The 21804-nt window shown below is 46.2% G+C and overlaps 1 long non-coding RNA gene across 1 annotated transcript in view; it reads right to left on the reverse strand.

Moving 5' to 3' along the window:
* Window positions 1–434: 434 nt before the first annotated feature.
* LOC119050114 (uncharacterized) overlaps window positions 435–21804 on the reverse strand; it is a 68772-nt gene continuing 47402 nt past the window's right edge. The window contains exon 3 of the long non-coding RNA XR_005082684.2: window positions 435–803. This is a non-coding gene — a long non-coding RNA (uncharacterized LOC119050114). The remainder of the gene's footprint in view (window positions 804–21804) is intronic.

The following is a 21804-nucleotide window of genomic DNA, read 5'->3' on the forward strand; positions in this document are numbered from 1 at the left end:
ATACTGTATGAATTTAGTGGTTTTCTTAGATTCATGAATACTAAATGTATCTGTCATCTATTGCTGCTAACACACTACCCATAATATGTTATGCACATTACACATTGATGTGACTTAATTTAGTGACTTAAAGCAACAATGATTTAATTTTTTATGATTTTATTGATTGGCTGAGAAATTCCTCTCCTGGCTTGTCCTGGGCTCACTCATGTGGCTGCATTCAGCTAGAGGATCAGCTGGGCTGAAAGGCCCTTGACAGCCTCGGTTGCATATTTAGTGCTGGGTGTCAGCTGGTGCACTTTGGTTTCCTCCATGTGACCCTCTCATCTTCCAGTAGGCTAGACTGGCTTTCTTACATGCGCAGCTCAGGACAGCATTCCAAGGGATGGAGATTAGAAGCTTCAAAAGCCTTGCTCTAGAACTCACACACAGCATCATCTGCATCACAGTCTATTGAAAAAAGCAAGTCATTACATCAGCCCCAGATTCAAGAGGGCAGAGAATTAATTCTACCTCTTGATGAAAGAAAAGGCAATATCAGTTGTAAAGATGTATGAACATGAGAAGACAGGATCCACTGAGGTCCATTGTTTAAAGACTTACAATAATCTGCCCTCTGGTGCCGATGATTCACATCTCTCCCACGTGCAAAATACATTTCTCCCCTCACCAGAACCCCAAATTTTCAACCAATTTTAGCATCAGATTCTGAGTCTGAGATTTCATCATCTAAATCAAATTCAGATGTAGATGGGGCTCCTTGGGTACAGTTCCTTGGATAGTGCTCATGTTGATCCAGTGACCTATAAATTAAAAAGACAAGTTATTTGACCTTAATGCATTTAATAGAAAATAGTGGGGCAGGGATTGGCTAGCCCCCAAGGAACACCTCCATTTAAAAAGGGAGTAGTGCTGGCCAATATGGCTCAATTGATTGGAGCATCCTCCTGTACAACAAAAGGTTGGTGGTTTAATTTCCAGTCTGGGCTCATACTTAAGTTGAAGTTTTGATCCCCAGTCAGGGAACATACAGGAAGGCAAACAATCAATGTTTCTTTCTCACATCTCTTTCTCTCTCTTTCTCTCCCTCTCTCCCGCTTCCTCTCTCTCTCTAAAATCAACAAACGTGCATAAAATTTTTAAATAAAAAGGGAATAAATGGGAGGCACATTGTAGGCACTGTTCTATTGCATTTTTTAAATCTAGCTGGGCACATATCAGCAGTTCCCCCAACTTTTGGGGCAAAGAGTCTTCCTTAATTAGCGCTTATTTTCTGCTTCCTGGGAGGGGTTCTCTAGTCATTGTTCTCCTTGGTTCTTGGCTCCACACTCCAGGCTCTGAGCTTCATCATCTGAGACATCTTTCACTTTGGACCATATTCACAGCCAGATGGCTGCCTCTACCTGCTTTCTGCTGTACGATGTTGGGAGGCCAGAGACCTTTTTATTTTTCTGTTTCTTTTTCTTTTAATCCAAATAGTAGTATTTTTGCCAGGATAATTCTTTTTAAAATTGTGTGGGTTTCCCATAAATCTGTCTGGGAGTCACTACATGCTTCAAAAGCCACATTCATAACACCTTCCACATTATGTCTCTTTTTACTTTGTGTAGGTGTCAGTGTTGCATTGGAAACTCTTTAGTCTAGCTGAAAGGATCTACTGAGAACTACGTTAAATCTTTCTAAGATCTAAACAAAGAGTCTTACAGTTACAATCTCGATTCACTCTATGCCCTGAGACCATTTCTTCCTTTGACAATCTTTTTCTGGAAAGACTGTCTTGAATTATCTATATTGCCTCTAAATTCTTCTGCAAGTCAAACACTTCCTTCTTGAGTTCCTCTTTCTAATAAAATATCTTATCATGTGCTGCTTAAAGAAACCAGTGGGCACTTTCAATATTCTTCCTGCAAATCTCTTTGGCCAGATCCACAGGTTCATTAGCTACATTATCTGTTCTCCAATATATAATTGCCCCACCACAATATAACACAGGTTGCCCTTTCTCCAGCCTCCAAGAGCAGTTTCCTCACTTCTGTTCCAGCATTCATATTCTCATCATCCTTCCAGCCTCTAGCTGCCACTCAGCCCCACAGTCAATCTATATGTTTTAAATTTCTGTTACAGTAGCACCTCTAGTCCTATGCATAAATTTCTGTTTCAATAAGCCTCTATCACATTTTTTAAAATAACCACAAACCATAGTGTCCTAAAATCAGCAACGTGAGCTGTGCTCAATGGGACAATTTGTCTCTGCAACAGATGGTTTCAGCTGACTCGTGCATGCATTTGCATCCAGCTGGTACTTCAACTGGAGCTGAAGGAAACAAGATGGTCTCATTCGCATGCCTAGCACTCAGTTGGTATGACTGACACAGCTGAGGATGTCCTGGGCCTCTGTCTCTCTCCACACGTTTCTTATCTTCAAGAACATTATTGTGTACTCTTTTACAGGGAACCACAGAGCAACATAAAAGGCCCCTAAAGGACCAGACCAGAACTTCCACATTGACCCTTTCAATGCATTCTCTTTGCCCAAGACTGTCACAAGGCCCGTTCCAATTCAATGTGGGGGAGAACCAAAGAGGACACAAATTCAGCACCTTGGTTTCTCAATATACCGGGATCTTAAAAGACCGGAAGTGGTCTGGGTCCCTCTAGGCCAAGGGAGAGGCTCTGGCCCAGAATAAGTGCTCAACGTCTGACAAATGAGCAAATAAACATATGCAACCTGCTGCATATGTTTGGCCCTCACTGGCCAAGAGCCATGTGTACCAGGAGAAAGAAATCACTCAGCCCTGCCCTTTGCCACATCCCCACCCCTTCACTATGAACTCTGGCTCTGGCTCCCACTTCTCCCAAATGTACAGCCAACCCCAGAAGAACACTCTGAGTGTCTACATGTTCCTGCTCCCCCACCATGTAGGGGCATCATGCCTGAGCTACCATGAATGGACTCTCTCCTGAGACCCAGCGGCACAGAAGTTTCCTGCTGGGGCCAGAGACAGACTAGTGGCGAAGGATAGAAAGGGGAGTGTGAGGAAGAACATGCACAGGAGTGTCTGTCCCCACCACTGTGACCTCTGGCTGCTGAAAGGGACTTACCCGCCATAGGACCCTAAATGGCCAGACTGTGAAGAGCCATCGCCACTGCACAGGGGGAAATGGAGGCCCAGAGAAGAGCCTCTGGTCAGTAGCAGAGCTGTACCTCAGGCCTGGGGCCCTGGCCTCTAGTAGTCCATTAATTTCTCTCAGGAAGTCACTTAGCAGACAGTGACACAGATGGGAAGATTGCCAAAACATGCCCCAGGCACTGACAATAGGGTAGGGAGAAAAGAGAGAAGCCTGCCCATCCTCAGGAAACACCCCAACAGAACCCTCCCTCCACCAGAGGCCTCCCGTCAGCAGGGCCCTGGGAAGCAGGGCCAAGTGCCTCTAGGTCCTAAGGTAGCCATGTTCTTCCTGGTCTATCAAGAGGGGATGCTGCTCCCACCCTACTCCCAGTACTCACCCAGGATCCCCAGTGGACACAGCCTTGACCAGGCCCCATTCCCTCAGCCCTCACTTCTCCTAACCCTTCCACCTCCTGCAGACTGCCCCCCACCCCCACCAGGCAGCCCACCTGTGTCAGCTCCCAGAGTGCACAGCCTGTGCATCTCCTGAGCTCAGCAGTCAGTCACTCACTGCCCCTGCCCCTACTCTGTGCTGGGCCCAGGAGACAGTGATGACTCAGAACCAGCCCTGCCCTTGGGCCCTTCCAGAGTTAGACAAATAGCCATTTCCCTCTGACAAGCAGATTGATGATTTTCTCTCAGGAGAGGTGATTAGGGCCTGGGCAGTGACGGCCCCTCTGGCTCCAGAGCAACTCTGAGGGCAAAGAGACACACATCTGAGGTCTACCCTCCTCAGCCACCACCTCCTCCCTGAGACTTCCCATAAATCCTCTGGTGACAGGGTGAGAAGGACTAAGAGGAATGAAGGAAGACTGGAGAGAGGCGCACACAGACACAGGGGCCACACAGCCCATTCAGACATAGGCACACACCCCCACGCACAAAGATGCATGCACACACATGCAGATTTAGACACACAGAGGCCTGCATGAAATCTCACCCAGGTAAATGCACAAATAAACACACTGACTTCCACAGAGTTCCCACAGGCACTCACATCCTCAGGCAGGGTCACGTGCAAACACTAAGACAATATGCAGGCACATATATGCTGCAGCCACAGCTCACAGACACACAGGCACGCACATGCAGACAAGTTCACACGCAGTCCCCAAGCCTCATGACCACAATGGGCACATGCATCATGCTGGTTCTACCCCAGGACTGGACAGTGCCCTTCCCTGCAACTAGAGCTTTGTGGCAGCCGCTGCCTGGTGAGCTGCGGCCTCTAAAGAAAGAGGGGAAATGGATATCTGGGGGCATCTCCCAGGGGAGGAAGATGCTCTTGGAGAAAGTCCTCAGACAGGCTCAGGGGTGTACCCAGTGGTCCTGGGACAGGGTAGGTCCCAAGAAAAGTGTCAGGTGGCCTTGCAAACCCAGAGATGTACAGCTAGCCACACTCCCCGCACTTCAGACCAGGAAACTTTAACCCAGTGCCCAAACTAACAGTCTGCTCCCCTGGGATGGGGGGCAGGAGATGAGGGGGACTTTAGCCTCTTACCACCAGCCTCTGCTGCAAGGGAACCAAAGGGCACTGCCCTTGACCTCCTCTCACCCCACTAGGAATTCCAGACAAAGACCTGCATCTGCAGCAGATTTCCAGGGCTGGGAACAGAAGACTCCCTGATGCTCAGAGTACGTACAGCAAGGGGCGGAGCAGGGTGGGGAGCTGCCCCAGGCCTCCCTGACACCAGAAATAAATGACTTCACCAACAGAAACCCATTCAGATGCACTGGAATGACTGCTGGAGAGTGCTTTCACACTGAGGAATTGCTGGTGCTGGTAGCAGCTGCTGCTGGGAGCACTGTCTGTGCAGTACTGGGTCCAGTCACACAGCAACTGGGCCCTAAGGCCCAACAACAGTCCACACCACAGCCACCAATAGCTCTGTCGGGCAGCCTCCCAGTCCTGAGCACACTCAAGGCAGGAAGCTGGAGGTCCAGCCTTGTAGCCAGCAGATGCTTGGAAGTGTCTGTGGACAAAAATTGGGAGGAAAAAAATGGAAGAAAAAAACTCCTTTCCCTTCTCACATAACTCTAGGCTGCTGACACCTTTACCAGGAAGAAGCCAGTAGGCAAGCAAGTTCCCTGGCTCAAGTAGGACTCCACTGCCTGCTTAATCCTCCAAGTGTTTCTAGGAGTCCCAGGAGGTGACTCACGTGCTCACAGATGAAGCTGAGCAGTTGCTGGACAACGGCTGAGGATTTACTCCTCTTCTGCTAGGGGTTGAGTCTGCCTAACACTACCACTTCGGCTGGGTACCACTGGGGCCTTCTGACATCCTTGTGGGGCCAAATCCTGTCTCCAGATGCAAAGCTTCTCCACAGGGGGCAAAGTGGGGGCTAAACCTCTCTCCTTCCGTGCCAGGCTCCATCAGAGGGGTACAGAGCAGGGCTGTCTTACAGGACTTTCGGGAGACAAAGTTTGCAGTTCTGATTGATCCAGCCATCCTTCATCTTTTAGCATCCATACATGAGGCCATGAAGGCTGGTGATGGAAAAAGAGGCCAGAACTATTTCGCCCTTAATGCCTCCACTGGGCAAACCCATTGGCCTGGCTACACTTTCCCAAAGATAAGGACTTTTCCCCAAGGACCACAGTCTACACAAAAGAGGATGCTGTCTCAATAGGTGCCAGAAATATTTAGCCTAGTCTGAATTCTGGAGATGGACAGTGATTTGGCTCAAGCAAGCAGCCCTGTTACAACAGACACATGCTGAGCCTGCAAAAGTAATGACAGCACCTTGATAATGTCAGAGGCGGGCCTGGCTTAGCATAGCTCACCAACTTCATTTGAAAATGCCCAAGGGGCATGAACATTGTCCCCCATGGGTGGATCTTCGTGCTCTGCAGAGGACTCAGACCTGACCACCACCTCTCTTCTAGTATAATGAGCAAGAGGGAGTGATCCAGACTCAAAGCTTCCCACTCCCATGCCTCTCTCCTCCTTGCTTCTTCTCCAGATAAAATGAAGACTGTTGGTCTAGAAGACAGGAGGGATTGCTGACCTGTGCTGGAAACCGTTGTTCCCCAAAGAGCCCTCTCCCCATGCTTCTAGCTCTGGCTTTCAGGACCTTTGCTGGATCTCCTCAGCTCACCCTTCTGCTCTGAGACCACCTCTGAGGACTGATGATGATACAGGTAGATTTAGCCAAGTCACTAGACAGAGGGGAAGGGCCTAAGCCAGCAAGGAGAGGCTGCATTCCCCACAGAAAGAAGCTAGTGTGGCAGCGCCACACTGCCCCAGTGACCAACCTAGCGTGTTACATGATGACAGATTTTCCTGCCCCAGGCAGAGACGTGGCAGAAGGAAGGCTTGCACAGAGTCTGTGCAAGGCTAGAGCACAATGGAAGAAGAGAAAAGTCCTTCTACCCACTTCTAACTCCTGACAGGTCACAATGGCACATATACCATAAAGGTTAACATGGCAGCAGAGGAAGGTGCTGAACTGCCAGTCTAGACTGGGAAAAGAATAAAAGAATGAGAATGGCTGGGGAAGCTGAAGCTATCAGTGCACATGAAAGCTGGGACTGGGAGATTTAAATGAAAGGAGAGCAGAGACTCACCACTTCTCTTCCTCTGGGATCCACACACAGGCATGTGGGCCAGATCACTCACAGGACCCACAGAGCCCTGAAAACCACGTGGCCAGGTGATGGGCACCAGACCTGGCAGGTGGAGCCCCTGAGCAGCTAACTGCAGTGGATGGCAGTGGCCTAGGGTCCCTGGTGTGGGAAGCTGTGGTGTTGTGATGGCAGTACAGGCCACAGGCACAGACTCCAGGGAACCTGAAGCCAGAGAGCCATCCACTTAGTGGCCTCATGCTCCAGAAGGACAGATAAGGATGGAGCGGGACTTCTGGGCATGGTTTTGGGTTTTAGTCTTTTGGGGAACAAATGTTTTTTTCTGTATTGCAGAAAATAAAGGAACCTGGAGCTGGGGCAACCCCACTTCCCCCACATAGCACAACACTTTAATAAAGACCTTTTGGTCTCCAAGCAGCCTTCCTCTTATGCCTGTTTCAGCAGCAGACAGACAAAACCCACTTTTGTTTGGTAATAATGGCACTGATACCTGACCTCCCCAGGGACTCTGCTCGTGCCCCAGCCTCATTTCCCCTTCAGTTTGGCCCTGAAGTGCTTTTCCAGGTTACCTTTGTAACATGTTAGATGTAGGGTTTGCCTCTGGCTGAACATCACCCAAATATCCACACACTGCTCAAAGGTTATACTAACAACACCATCGCTGTGTCTTCTTGGGCTCATCCTGCCTGAAGAGGTCTCTTGGGAGACCAGAGGCCCCTGGAAGAGCAGATTGGTGTCACAGCCAGCACAGAGTGACAGGAAGTTCTCACAGCCAACAGGACCCAGTCCTGAGGACTGCAAGCACTAGCTAGGGCTATAATCCCTCCTGGGGGCAGTAACAGGAGTAAAAAGGGTAAGAACATGCCACCCCAAAATATGCTGCTTTGGCATATTGGTTATTTAGAGTTTAAGACACTTGAGAAACAGCAAGCACAGGAAAGCTCTCTCCCCTCTCCTTTCCATTTCAAAGCAGGGCATAACTTTCTGCTGAGAAAGCTGCATCCCTGCACCAGGGAGAGGAGAACATTGTTATCTAGAGCCAGGGAGTTGACTCAAAATGGAACCATACAAACAGACGTATTAACATAACTCTTATCTTCCCCTAGTTTTGCCAGTATGTTTCCTACTTGCTGTCCTACAGTTGAGTGTCCCTGGCCTAAACCCCTTTGTCTTGTCACATCCCCACAGTTTGTTTTTCTTTGTGTAATAAAGGTACCTCAGATTTTGGGCCCAACAACTTCTTCTTCAGGTCTTCATTTCCCTCTGAGGATTCCCATGTACATGTGAAAATATAAGTAAATTGGCATGTTTTTCTCCTGTTAATCTGTCTTATGCCAGTTTAATTCTTTTTTATATATATTTTATTGATGATGCTATTACAGTTGTCCCATTCCCCCCTTCATTCCCCTCCACCCTACACACCCCTCCCCCACCATTCCCCCCCTTTAGTTCATGAACACGTGTCTCAAGTTCTTTAGATTCTGTATTTCCCCTGCTATTCTTACCCTCCCCCTATCTATTTTCTATCTATTGTCTATGCTACTTAGTCTCTGTACCTTCTCCCACCCCTCCTTCTCCCACTCCCCTGTTACTAACCCTCCGTGTGATCTTCATTTCTATGGTTCTGCTCCTGATCTAGTTGTCCTCTTAGTTTGCTTTTGTTTTAGGTGTGGTTGTTAATAACTGTGAGTTTTCTGTCCTTTCACTGTTCATATTTTTAACTCCTTTTTCTTAGGTCAGTCCCTTTCACATTTCATATAAGGGCTTGGTGATTGATGAACTCCTTGAATTTGATCTTATCTGAGAAGCACTTTATCTGTCCTTCCATTCTAAATGAAAGCTTTGCTGGATAGAACAATCTTGAATGTAGGTCCTTGCCTTTCATGACTTGGAATACTTCTTGCCAGCCCCTGCTTGCCTGTAAGGTCTCTTTTGAGAAATCCACTGACAGTCTGATGGGAACTCCTTTGAAGGTGACAGTCCCCTTATCTTTTGCTGCTTCTAGAATTCTCTCCCTCATTTTAATCTTGGGTAATGTAATAATGATGTGCCTTGGTGTGTTCCTTCTTGGGTCCAACTTCTTTGGGACTCTCTGAGCTTCCTGGATTTCCTGGAAGTCTATTTCCTTTGCCAGATTGGGGAAGTTCTCCTTTATTATTTGATCGAATAAGTTTTCCACTGGTGGCTGTTCCTCTTCCCCTTCTGGTACCCCTATAATTCGGATGTTGGAATGTTTAAAGATGTTCTGAAGGTTCCTAAGCCTCTCCTCATTTTTTTGAATTCTTGTTTTTTCATTGTTTTCTGTTTGGCCATTTTTTTCTTCCTTCTTGTCCACTCCCTTAATCTGATCCCAGTTTCCTTTCCATCACTATTGGTTTCTTGTGCACTTGCCTTCATTTCACTTAGTTTAGCCTTCATTTGTTCCTCTAATTTGTGACTAAAATCAACCAGTTCTGTGAGCATCCTGATCACCAGTGTTTTGAACTGCGCATCTGATATATTTGAACTGTGCATCTCTTGGTTGCTTAAAAGTATTGGCTCTGGGGCTTTGAGCTGTTCTTCTTGAGCCATAATGTTTTGGTCTGTTCACACCTGTTCTGTATGGGGGGCGGAGCCTTAGGTGTTCACCAGGGCGGGTCAACCCAGTAGCTGGGTTGTGATGCTGTATGTGGGGACAGGGTCAGAGAGGGGCAATGGCATTTGTTCCACTCTCTCTCGGATTTTGGCCCCTCTGCTGCTTCCCACAAGCAAACCACCCCCCTGGTGCTGGCTCCCAAGTGTGTGGGCTTATGCACACTCCAGGACCCTGTGGGTCTCTGCAACAAACTCTCTGTGAGCCTGGGAGCTTCTCCCGGCACCTCGACCCCCAAAGTTTTTCCAATTGGTGGTTTTAGGCTTTAATTCCCATCGCTGGGGCCCTGGCCTGAGTGGTCTGTCTCACTGCTTGCTACTTCGCCTGGTTTATCTGTGTGCGAATGTGTGACCACGGTCAGCCAGCCGCCTTGTGCCCTCACTGGGTCTGCCTGTTGTCACCTCACACCTGGGATCTGACAACCACCGCCTGCACTCTTGGGTCATCGGCCAATTTTTCCTGCCAGACCTGGCTCCACCAGCCGCTGACTCCACCCCTCTTACCAATCTGGCTGAATGGTTCATTGTTGTTGGACTTCTGTACAGTTCAATTTTCTGTGTTTTGGTTGTATTTTTGTAACTAAAACTTTGTTGTCTTTAAATGTTTCTACCTACGCCTCCATCTTGGCTGGAAGTCTCCCCAGTTTAATTCTTAGGCCAGCTGAGAACATAAGAAGGTAGAAGGAAGTTTTTCCTCTGATCTCAGAACCTGGTAGTCTCAGGAAATGTGCAAGTTGGGCTGGTCATTTAGTTACTCCCAAACTTTAATGAATCCCTTAGACTCCAAAATTTCAGCATGCATGTCGGATGCCTTTAGGTGTAATGTGGGGTGTTGGGCTGTCGGCACTTAGCTGCTCCAATGAGGCACCAACAACTTAGTTCAGCTATGAGACAAGCTCGACAAGATGGTAGACAGTCTCCAAACATAAGAACAACACCCCAGGACAGGGTATCACCACATAACTTGCAACAAGGCACTGACATGCCTTTTGGTCAATCCCAAAGAGAACTAGGAAAGGGTTCCAAAAAGGAACACAAGAACCAGGAGGGGCATAGAGGGAGGTGATGGCAGGGCCATGTAAACTGTTTGGGAAAATAAAGACACCTTGTTCATGGTCTTGAGGATTTGTGTGTGAGGATGAAGGCAGGGGTTGGGAGCAGGCCAGGAGCACATCCAGTCCTGAGGTAAAACATCTCTAATGCTGGGGTGGAAGCACCAGATATTCTGCTCACCTGACATATGCTTCTTTCTGCCTACAGACGCAGAAGGTGCTGGCCTCGTGTTCTTCCCAATGAATTCTGGAAAGTTCAGTCCAGCAGCTTCTGGTAATGATTTGTTTCACCTATACATTGACCATAGGGTAAAGATGCCCCAATACCCCTCTCTCTCTCTCTCTCTTCCTCTCCCTCTCTCTTGTTATTACTACTTTAAAACAAAATCTGACTGCAGTCACAGACATGGTCCTCAGACAATGACAGAATTCCTAAGGGATGGCTTGGATGAAGAAGAGTGGAGGGGGGAAATGGAGACAACTGTACTTGAACAACAATAAAAAATGTATATTCAGGTGGGACTTCCAGCCAAGATGGAGGCCTAGGTAGACACATCTAGCACAACAAAAAGAAGGACAAGAACAAATTTACAAACAAAAACAACCAGAATTGGGAGAGAATAAAACTGTATGTAAGTCTGACAATTAAGGAGTTAAACAAGCAATATTCATCCAGACTGGTAGGAGGGGTGGAGATGAGCAGCTGGGTGGAGAGGACTTCTGGCAAGGTGGTGACTGGAGGACCCAGAGAGGCAGCAGCTGGCAGAGCAAGCAGTCCCACATTCAGATGCAGATAAACTGGGAGGAACAACTAGGGAGTGAGACAGACTGCAAAACCTGGGGTCCCAATGCAGGGAAATAAAGCCTCAAAGCCTCTGACTGAAAACACCTGCCGAGTTTGAGGTGGCAGAAGGAGAAACTCCCAGCCTCACAGGAGAGTTTGTTGAAGAGACCCACAAGGTCCTAGAATGTACACAAACCCACCCACCCAGAAATCAGCACCAGAAGGGCCCAATTTTCTTGTGGGTATTGGGGGAAGTGACTGAAAACTGGCAGGGAGCAGAGCAAGTGGCACTGTTCCCTCTCGGATGCCTTCCCTACATACAGCATCACAACACAGCCACATGGGTTACCCCGCCCTGGTGAACACCTAAAGCTCTGCCCTGTACTACTTAACAGGCAAGACTAGACCAAAAGAAAAAAAAAGCCCAAACGAAAGAACAAATCAAAGCTCCAGAAAAAAAATACAGCTAAGTGATGAAGACATAACCAACCTCTCAGATGCACAGTTCAAAACACTGGTAATTGGGATGCTCACAGAACTGGTGGAGTATGGTCAAAAAATAGAGGAAAAAGTAAAGGCTATGAAAAGTGAAATAAAAGAAAGTGTACAGGGAACCAACAGTGAAGGGAAGGAAACTAGGACTCAAATCAATGGTTTGGACCAGAAGGAAGAAATAAACACTCAACCAGAACAGAATGAAGAATCAAGAATTCAAAAGAATGAGAAGCGGCTTAGGAACCTCCAGGACAACTTTAAATGTTCCAACATCCTAATCACAGAGGGGCCAGAAGTAGAAAAGGAAGAACAACAAATTGAAAACTTTTTGAACAAATAATGTAGGAGAACTTCCCCAATCTGGCAAAGAACATAGATTTTCAGGAAGTCTGGACACTCAAAGAGTCTCAAAAAATTGGACCCAAGGTAGCACACACCAAGGCACATCAAAAGTATGTTAGCCAACATTAAAGATCAGGAGAGAATCTTAAAAGCAGCAAAAGAAAAGGAGAGAGTTACCTACGATGAGTTCCCATAAGACTATCAGCTGATTTCTGAGAAGAAACCTTGAAGGCAAGAAGGGGCTGGAAAGAAGTATTCCAAGTCATGAAAGGCAAGGACCTACACCCAAGATGACTCTATCCAGCAAAGCTATCATTTATAATGGAAGGGCAGGTAAAGTGCTTCCCAGATAAGGTCAAGCTAAAAGAGTTCATCCTCACCCAACCTTTATTATATGAAATGTTAAAGGGTCTTATCTAAGGAAAATGAAGATCAAAACTATGAACAGTAAAATGACAACAAACACAGCTATTAACAACCGAACCTAAAACAAAAAAAAGTGAAAACAAAAACAAACTAAGCAAACTAGAACAGGAACAGAACCACAGAAATGAAGATCACATGGAGGGTTAACAACAGGGGAGTGGGAGGAGGAGAGAGGGGAAAAGGCACAGAGAATAAGTAGCATATATGATAGGTAGAAAATAGACAGAGGGAGGTTAAGAACAGCACAGGAAATGTAGAAGCTACAGAACATATACATATGACACATGGACATGAACTAAAGGGGGGAATGCTGGTGGGAAGGGATGTGCAGAGTGAAGGGGAATAATAAAGCAGGGGAATGAGACAACTTAACAGCATAATCAATAAGATATATTAAAACATATTCAAAAGAAAAAGAAGAATTCCTCTGAGAAAGAGACCTGCTTTTTTGTTTTCGAAAATACCTTAATGGATCTTTTAAGTCTGCAAAACAAGACCCCAGGCCTGCTGTGCATGAGAAGGACCAGACAGAGGGGAAGCTAATTCCACTACCTAATAAACCAACAAAAATTTTGGAAATATCCCAGGAGATAGCCTTTGGAAGGTGGCCCCAGCAAGAAAGAAGAGGTTAAGGGCCTAAGGAAAAAAGCAGCCAGAGAGAAGGTGGCCTTTTCCCACCAGTCCCTCCTGGCATTGACACTCTGGGGGACAGCACTGGTTTTTCCAGAACCCGTTGGAGTCATCTTACCTAAATGGTAATGGATAGGGTAGTGCAGCACTGGAATGCTGAGGCATCTGGGTTACAGATTTCAACTCTTTTATTTCCTGGGTCTGCAAACTTTTAGCATAAATCAATAAATTGGCATGTTGGTGCCTACTTCAAACTTTCTGGGGGTCAGAGAACGGTGGAAGCAGAGGAGAATGATGAGATGGAGATGTGGCAACTGGCCACCAGCAACTCAGGAGCAGCAGAGGCAACAAAGGGCTGTATGAATTCGGTTATTCTGCAGTTCACAAGGGCATCTTCTGTCTCATTGCTTTGCCAAATGAGTCACCAGGACAATTTGCATCACTCGCCATGATGATCAAATGCTGAATCCTGCTTCAGTGTGGGCACAGCGGTAGCAGAGGCTAGGTCACCCCTGGTTCCACCTAAGCTGAATGTGTTCCATTTGAAGGGCTAGCCTTTATTCTCAGATAATGTCCTTCTTATATTTCATGAAATTATGGGAATTTTTTCCCATGACCTTACTTGTCAGTTAAAATTTCAACCTACTATTACGTCCTTTTTTTTTAAAACACTATTTCACTGGCCCTTGAAATCCTGAATTCTGACAAGAAGCCCCACTGGGAAGGTCCTGTGCCGGGAGTGAATCTCAGCCATTCTGAAGTGCAGAGCCCTTGTGAAGAAGCAAGGACAGCCCCTCCTTTCCTGAGTTCTCTGCGCCTCCACTTCAGCGTGTGTGGCTCTGCCACTCACCATCCGTCAAGAAGATGCACACTACCTTTCCCAGTGAAACCTGCCCTTACAAAGCAACCAGTTGATGAGGGACTCAAGAATTGGAAATTTTTAGTTTAAGCTAAATAGTTAATAAACCTACTAAGTAATGCATATATTAAAGCTATTGTTTCAGGAGCTGAAGGTACAGCCTACCCTGGCTCCCAGGAGAGACGATGACCTCCTGGGGCACACCTAAAGGCCACTGCCCAGGGCACAGTGAGGGGTATCCGGGCCATTGTGCTCCTGGGAGAGACAGACAGCTAACTGCCCTGGGTAAGCATGCTGCAGTTTTTTAAAATATAATTTTCCCTGAATTTCAAATTCCCTCATCACACTTTGTTATCTGTTATAAAAACACTGGCTTGGAAAAAAATGTAGGATGGTCTGTTAGGGTACAAACCCACTGTCTTCTCAGATTGCCAGCCATCTGAATAAAGCGCCCATAAAGATTGAATCCCTGTCTCTGCTTATTGGGTCTGGTAGGTGACAGGCAGCACGAATGCTGGTTTCATATTCTGGCGACTCTGTTCTGGGACAGATCTGGGGACTCTCTGGTAAGTCTGGGTATTGGTGGGGAGTCCTGATTGCTACCTGGACTGGGGGCGGGGCCAGAGGTGCAGACTTGAGACTCTCTACTAGCTTCCTGAGGACTCTCCTTCTCTCTCAGCACTCCCTGTTGTTTTTCATATTTGGTTGAATCATTGCTCTTTCTGGTTCAGGTTACAATCCCAGGTCATGACTTAGACCATCTATAATTAAGGTACCTTCCGGTTTACAGAGTTCTGTCTGGTAGAACAGGGTGAAAAGCCTCCATTCTGGAAAACATCCCTTTGGGGTGAGTTTTGGCTAATTGGTCAACCTATGCTTATAAACCAATGACTAAAAAGAAAATGGTTTTTTACTACAACAATGGGTCTTTGAATTACTGTACCATACTGTAGCTAGAGTTGTTTTGTCAAAGATAAGGGAAGTTGGATGAAATGCCTTACACAGAAGCTTTCATGAGATTACATGAGATGCAGAATTAAAAGGAAACAGGTTAATGGCCCAGAGAAAAGGGAATTCACCTGTGAAAGATAGCAGGAGCTCAGAAGGGAGGGACCAGGAAGATCTGGATATCATGGCTGCTATGAGCATGGTCAGGGTTCCCATGGCCCCTCCAGCCCTGGGGGATCTTCCTCCTTACTCGTCTGAGGGAAGTGAGCCTGAACTGGTCTCATCATCTTGAACCTGTCAGGGAACCAAACTCAGTGCAGGAAAAACCCCTACAAGGTCAGGAAAATACCCTTTGTGAAAACTTCCAGGGGGAGTAGGGCCAGAGGGCCAGCCCACTGTATATTACTGGGTACATACTCCATTTTCTACATCAGATCTGTTAAACTGGAAAAACTCTGAAAGGACCAGAGTATATACCCCTTTAGAATGGACGAAGGAGTGCACCAGATCCTTGAGTCCCTGAAGCTGCACCTGGCTTCTGCACCAGCCCAGGGGCTTCCAAACCTACTAAAGGCCTCTCAGTTATACCTTCATGAAAGGCAGGGCATTGCCCTAGGAGTCCTCACCCAAATGCTTAGTGACATGCTGCAACCCATCGCTTACTTGTCAAGGAAAACTAGATCACACTGTCCAGCGGTGGCCAGCCTGCCTGAGAGCTGTGGCAGCCACCTGTGAGCTCTTATAGGAAGCTGAAAATTTTCCCTGGGACAGCCTATCACCATTTATGCACCCCAACAAGTGTTGAGCCTGCTGGAGCAAGAGGGAAATTTGTGGCTCACTGCTGGAAGAAGGGGCAGATGCAAAGCAATTCTTGACAATTTCAACATCTCCCTCAAAACTGTAAGCTAAATCCTGCCTCACTTCTCCCAAACTCTGGCATGGCTGTGCTAATGCATGACTGTTCTGAAATAATTGATGAAGTGTATTCTAGCAGAATTGAGTTACAGGACTATCCTTCTGAAGAGGCAGGCTGCACTCTATGCAGATGGAAACAGCTATATGGACAAAGGACACAGAAAGGCTGGGTATGCAGTTGTGAGTCTGGAAGGAGCAGTAGAAGCAAGGCCTTGCCACCAGAACCCTCTGCTCAAAAAGCTGAACTGATTGTAGTAATGAGGACACTAGAATTGTCGCACAAAAAGAAAGTGAATGTGTATACTGACTTGAGGTGCTCTTTCCTAATTTTGCCTACACATGGTTCCATCTGGGAGGAAAGAGGACTACTAATCTCCAATAAATAGAAAATTAAGCATGCAGCAGAAAATTTAAAATTATTAGAAGCTGTTCAGGAACCTTTACAGGGGGCAGTTATGCACAGGCTGAAGCACCAGAAAGAGGACACTGAAGTGGCTGGAGGAGACAATCTGATCAATCAAGCAGCAAAAGAGGCTGCTAAAGGGACGTTTATAATGCCTTTGGTGCCTGTTACAGACTTGTCACATTTCAACCCTGAATATTTGACCGCAGACTTAGAGAAAGCTGAGAGTTGAAGTTTTGGTGAAGAAGGTCCTGATAATGGATGGAAAAAGAATAAGAAAGGAGCTGTATTGCCTCCTGAACATTTAGTAGAGCCAGTCATGAAGCATGTGCATGAGGCCACTCACTATGGAAGAGACTCATTAACCACCTATGTCAAACCATGGCTCACAGGTCCTGGAATTGCTAAAACCATATGAAAAATAATTGTTAGATGTGTTTTGTGCCAGAATAATCCCAAGACAGGTCCCCATCCAAAGAAAGAAGGGAAACAATACCAAGGACAGAGCCCCCTTGAAGACTGGCCAATAGAATTTACTCAGATGCCAAGGGTCTGAGAGTGGAAATATTTGTTAGTCTTTGTTGACACTTTTCAGGATGGGTAGGAGCCTATCCCACTAGAATGGAGAAATCTTCGAGGTAGTGAAAAGCTTACTGAAGGAAGTAATTCCTCGCTTTGGCCTACCCAGCAGCATCCAGAGCGATAATGGACCTGCTTTTGCTTCAGAAATCACACAAAAGGTTAGTAAATTTTTAGGAATCAAGTGGAGACTCCACATGGCATGGAGACCTCAGGCTTCTGGGAAGGTAGAGAAGATGAACCTTGAAGAAAAATATAGCCAAGCTGTGTCAGGAAACTCATCTCCATTAGGATCAAGCTTTGCCTATTGCCCTGTTCAGGATAAAGCTGGGTCCTCAAAGTGGGATTCAGCTGTGTCCTTAAGAAATTGTGTATGGGCAACAATTTCAGGCTGTGATTGGGGTGGGAGATACGTATATAGATCAAGAAGTGAAAGTAAAGAAATATGTACAACACTTAAGTCAGACTTCAAGTGTAACTGATGACCTTGCCTGTATCAGAGACCTCTCTCCTACAGGTTCACTGTATTCTTTTGAGCTTACGGAGAAGATGCTCCTCGAGACTTGGACAATAGCATCTCCAGAAAGCCCACTAGAAGAAAAGTGGACTGATCCTTGGGACTTACTCCTCCTCACCCCCACCATGGTAAAGTTAGCAGGAGTAAAACCTTGGATTCATCACCCCAGAGTAAAGAAAGCACTGGAGGAACAATGGACCGCTGAACCCCAAGAAGACCTGAAAGTCATCTTTCAAAATCAACGACTTATGTTCTTTTCATTATCTCTTACTTAACCCCCTATTAATGGACAACTTATTCCTTTCAAATGAGATGAAAACATTTGGGTATATTTAGCAAAAAAGTTCTAAATATTTATGACTTTTGTCTTGCAGGAGGAACTTACATTGAACAAACTTTCACTTCATGTCTTGTAGGTGTGTGTACTCTCTTGCAAAGCCTTAGAAATTACACTGTGTTTGAGCATATCAAAAAGAAAATGACCTAGTCTGATGCTTACAATTGGGGACCAGTGGTAACTATAAAGGACAGGGAAAGGACAGGTCACTCATGTAGCCCCATCTGGAGAGTGTGCAACTTTTGTCAACTGTAATAAAAACTGTTCTGTGCTCTCAGCAGGTGTGGAGGTGAATTGCATCACCGCCACTGATATATCTTATGTTTTTGCTCATGTTAAATTGCCTGCAGGATGGTTTCTAATATGTGGAAGGACTGTCTATTCCTGTGTTCCAGCAAATAGTTCTGGGGGACCATGCTCTCTGGGACACTGATGGTGTTTATACCTCAGAAGTCCCACCCAACCCGGGATCGAATGGACCTCTCCCTTGCACCTGATTGTAACAGTGATTTACATCTTTTTAGCCTTGCTGAATATGTGTCTTTAACCATATTTGTAATGCCAGCCATGGTAACCTATTTGAATATAGAAATAAGTGGATTAGCCTGTGCTATGGCAAAAGCTTTGAACGCCACCTCACAAGCCATCAGTGCCATTAGTCAATAATTAGGACAAGTTAGAGAAGTGGTATAGAGAATTAAGCAGCTATAAACTACCTCATCTAAGACATAACTATAGATGCAGAGAATTGAAAGGACTCTGCTGTTTCAACCTAACTGACAGTTCACAGCTCATAGACCATGAAGTTAAAGCAAGCAAATGATGTAGTGTCCAGTATAAATCAAAGAGAGGAATCCTTTGGTATTGATTTTTCTAAACTAACCTACTGGCTGCCTAATATCACTGGTCTTCGAGAGGCATTTAGTGCTTTTATTCTTGTCATTTTATTTCAGCATCATAGCTTGTTGTTGCACACAATATGCCCTCTTATGTGATCTGCAGTTAAATGTATTCCTAAGCCCCCTACCAGACAGTCTAATGCTAAGTTACATGCTCAACAGCAAAATGAGAACTTCCATATGAAACTGATCTCACAGAAATAAAATATTTAAAAACTAACAGTGGGGAATGATGGGGGACTCAAGAGTTGGAAAATTTTAGTTTAAGGTAAATAGTTAATAAGCCTAGTAGTAATGCATGTGTTACAGTTATTGTTTCAGAAACTGCAGATAAGGCCCATCCTGGCTCCCAGGAGAGAGAGCTGACCTCCTGGGGCACTGGCTAGAAATTACCACCTGGGGACAAGTTGGAGGCATCCAGGCCTTTGTGTCCCAGGGAGAGACAGATGACCACCAGCCCCTAACTGCCCAGGGCAAGAATACTGTGGGGAGAGGGCAGGTATCTAATTTTCCCTGAATTTCAAAATCCCACACCACACTTTGTTCTCTGTTATTTAAGGCTGGTTTGAGAGGAAATGTAGGATGGTCAGTTAGGGTACAAACCCTTAGGACACAAACCCACAGTCTTTTCAGATCACTAACCATCTGAATAAAACACCCTTAAACATTCAATCCCTGTCTCTACTTATTGGATCTGGTAGGTGACAGGCAGCCTTAACACCAGCTTTTCCAGTTTCACAGTGAAGGATTTTGGACACTTTCTGGCCTTGGATAAACTTACTGGTTTTTCCCTGAATGAGTCTCAGACTTAGAAACACATGTATTTTAGTGGGATGTTCAGTTCACAACATCAGAATTTTTCTTCTCCTCAGACACACCTGAATACTGGTTAGCCTTTAAGAGGAAAAACACCGTTTCATGATCTCTTGCAGTCTCTCTTTGCCCTTGTCATGAAGCAAATGGCCCTCTCTCACCCATCATCTCCATTTCTTGGCTTGCCAGGCTCCTGGACCTGTGCCTCCTTTCAGGGGCTCCCCTTCCCCTCTGAACACATGCACCTGAAGTTCTTCCTCCATGCTCTGCCCTTGGTTCTCTCCTCCCTGCACACCAGTGCTTTTCAAACTCATCTGGACATGCATTCAAATCATGTGTCAGTCTGGTGAGTACCTGGCTGCCTGCTGCAGGCCTCTGGGGGCTGATGATCAGCCAGAGTTTGAGTTCAAGAGTCCCTTAAGTTATGCAGAGCCACCTGGTGACCACTCTCCCACCCCCAGGGCAGACAGAGACTCAGTGTGTCACTTGGGGCAGGGCTGCTCATGGCACATCAGTTCTAAGTTTCCCATGACAGATTTGGGAAGGCTCCTTCCATTCAGGATGTGCAGTACTCTCCCTTCTCCCACCTCCAAAGTCTGGGAGGGCACCTCGGCAGTTCTGGCCTAGACCTTCACAGCTCTTGGCTATTCAGGCCCAGGCACCTCAAAGGCCACTAGGAGGGAAGTTGTGGCCAGCACCTTCTCTCCCTGTCTGTGGGCAGAGTGAGCTTGGAGTCAGGTGGTGACCATTCCCACAACCCTGCAGACACTTGCTATTTACTCAAATCCATCCTTCCTTCCTTCCTTCCTTCCTTCCTTCCTTCCTTCCTTCCTTCCTTCCTTCCTTCCTTCCTTCCTTCCTTTTTTGCCAGTAACACATAACAATCTTTCATTACTGTGTTAATCTGCATTTCTTTAATCAATAGTGCAGTTTGAGCATCTTTTCAAATAGTCCTTAGTCTTTCAAGTTCCTTAGTCCCTTGTCTGATTGTAATTCTTTGCCCATTGCTCTACAGGGGTTGCTTCTCAGCTGCCTGGCTTTTCCCACAGGCTCTTGGGTATTATCCAGAGTTATCTTCACCTGAAAAAACAACTTCCATTGTTTGGAGCTGCAGTGTCCTGAATTATATCACCCACATGTGCTTAGAAAAGTAAGTGGCCCTAAGACAGGGTGAAGAAGGTACAAGACCCAGAAGCTCAGTGACTAGATGCTGCATTAGGGAACAACCATCTGGTAGGCAGGCTTCTTGGGAGTAAGGAGGCCAAATTCCAGAGGTTTGTTTAGCTGAAGAATCCTTCTGGTAGGCACCAAGTTGGGAATGGAGAGGGTTGGAGCAAAGCCCAATCTCCCTGTGCCTGCACAAGACCCTGGCCTGTGGAATGAGAATATTACCGTACTGCAGAATACAGGCCCACTTCCCTCATACATACTGGCAGACTGAAAGGTCAAAGATGGAGCTGCCAGCCCAGGGAGGCTCAAATACTGCTGTGGCCTTTCACACTGAACTCAAAATCATCCCCCAGCCTTCGGAAGCAAACACAATACGTGTGAATCACTATGTGGAGCCAGGCGTATGTGTGCAGCATCATGTACATTTGGGGGACACAATATTAATGGCAATGTGTGTGTGCTTGTATACTTGTGTGTGGGTGTGTAGGGTCTATGTGGGTCAGCTGATATACAATGCTCATATGAACACAACTGGGTACAAGGGGTGTGTATTCAGCTCCTACAAAGCACAAGGCAGTGAGAGGTGCCATACTGTGGAAATGGAGAATCTGGAGGATAAGGAAAAAAAAAGAAAGAGGCCGAATTTGTGTGTCCCAAAATTCATATGTTGAAATGCTAACCCCCAATGAGATGACTTTAGGAGGTGGGGGTCTCTGGGGGTAATTAGGTCATGAGAGTGGAGTCTTTATGAATAGCGTTAGTTCCTTTATAACAGAGACCCCAGAGAGCTTTCTGTCCATCTCCATTGCATGAAGATACAGAGAAAAATGGTTACCTATGAACCACGAAGAGGGTTTTCAACAGACACAGAATCTGCCGGTACCTTGATCTTGGCCTTCCCAGCTCCAGAACTGGGGGAAATAAATGTTTGATGCTTAAACCCCTCAGTGAATGGTATTCTGTTGTAGCCGCCCTAGAAAACTAAAAGAGAAACTGAAGCAATTGACATTGTTTCTCCCTTATTCTCCTCTTCTATGATTCCTTCTCTGTCATTCAGCACATGATGATTCACAAACATTCTGAAAAATTCTCACAGTTGGACAGAACCATCTAACACTTGAAACCCTCCTGCAGTAGCCACTCAAGGAACCATGTGCTGTTTTGACGTGCCTGACACCATCCAAGGCGCTCACTGCCACCCTAGGTGGCTCTGATCACTGCAGATGCCATCTTTATATTATCTGGAATC

The sequence above is a fragment of the Artibeus jamaicensis genome, unplaced genomic scaffold (assembly GCF_021234435.1).
Source record: "Artibeus jamaicensis isolate MK-2021 breed Jamaican fruit bat unplaced genomic scaffold, CSHL_Jam_final scaffold_286, whole genome shotgun sequence".
NCBI lineage: Eukaryota > Metazoa > Chordata > Mammalia > Chiroptera > Phyllostomidae > Artibeus > Artibeus jamaicensis.